Here is an 845-nt window from a genome sequence, read left to right as displayed (position 1 = left end):
TAATGGCTTGTAGTATTGCAGCCATGGAGGAAACCCATAAAACTCTGTTCTCTGACCTTCGCTTCAATTCCTGAGTCACGGGCTTCAGCTTCTGCWTATCCTTGCTCCAGAGCCACAACTACAACCCCTCAGAAAGTTATTTTTAATGGAGAATCAGAGCATGGGGAGGTTATGTTGATTTGAAACACTGGCTAATCTGGGTTTGTTCCCATTCACAGCATGATCCTGCTGCTGTAGAGAGGGAGGTAAGCAGTGAGCCGGGCAGTTCTGTGCCATTCCTACCTGTTATCCACGGCAGCAGGTGGCTGTGGGTGGGACTGAGCACAGGGAAATGTTTCCTTCACCTAAATCCCAGTTAAAACGATACAGATGTTCTGCAGGCAAACACTGCACCCACCTCTGGGTGCTGCCAGCCAGCCAGAGAGAGCAGGGAAATTAGGGTGTAACAGTGGGAAATAATCTCGGCTATTGTTTAAGGACAAATAATTGCATAATAAAATAAATAAATGAAATGTTGCTGGTTTTTTTATTCGCTGCTGGTTATTCTGGCAGAGGTTGTGATGTCGCGTTAGTGATACCCTCGTGCCATGGTTTTAGTGGCGGAACCCCAGTGATCCTCGCTGTTTTCAGAGTCTGGAGCCGTTTCTGCAGAACAGCCGTGCCCCTGCTCAGCCAAGGGCTCGCACCCGAGTCACGGCACAAGTGACACCACCTGTGCCAGCAGGTGCCCACCYCAGCCGTCACCTCCCCGCCGTCCTGCGCTCCCCAAGCCGTGCTGACACCTCGTTTACTCGGTGTTTACTCGGTGTTTACTGTCCCTGGCTGGTTTCCCCGCAGCCTCTGCG

The sequence above is a fragment of the Malurus melanocephalus genome, unplaced genomic scaffold, assembly GCF_030028575.1.
Source record: "Malurus melanocephalus ecotype Western Australia unplaced genomic scaffold, MMel_1.1 scaffold_351, whole genome shotgun sequence".
Classification (NCBI taxonomy): Eukaryota; Metazoa; Chordata; class Aves; order Passeriformes; family Maluridae; genus Malurus; species Malurus melanocephalus.
This window is presented reverse-complemented; position numbering follows the sequence as displayed.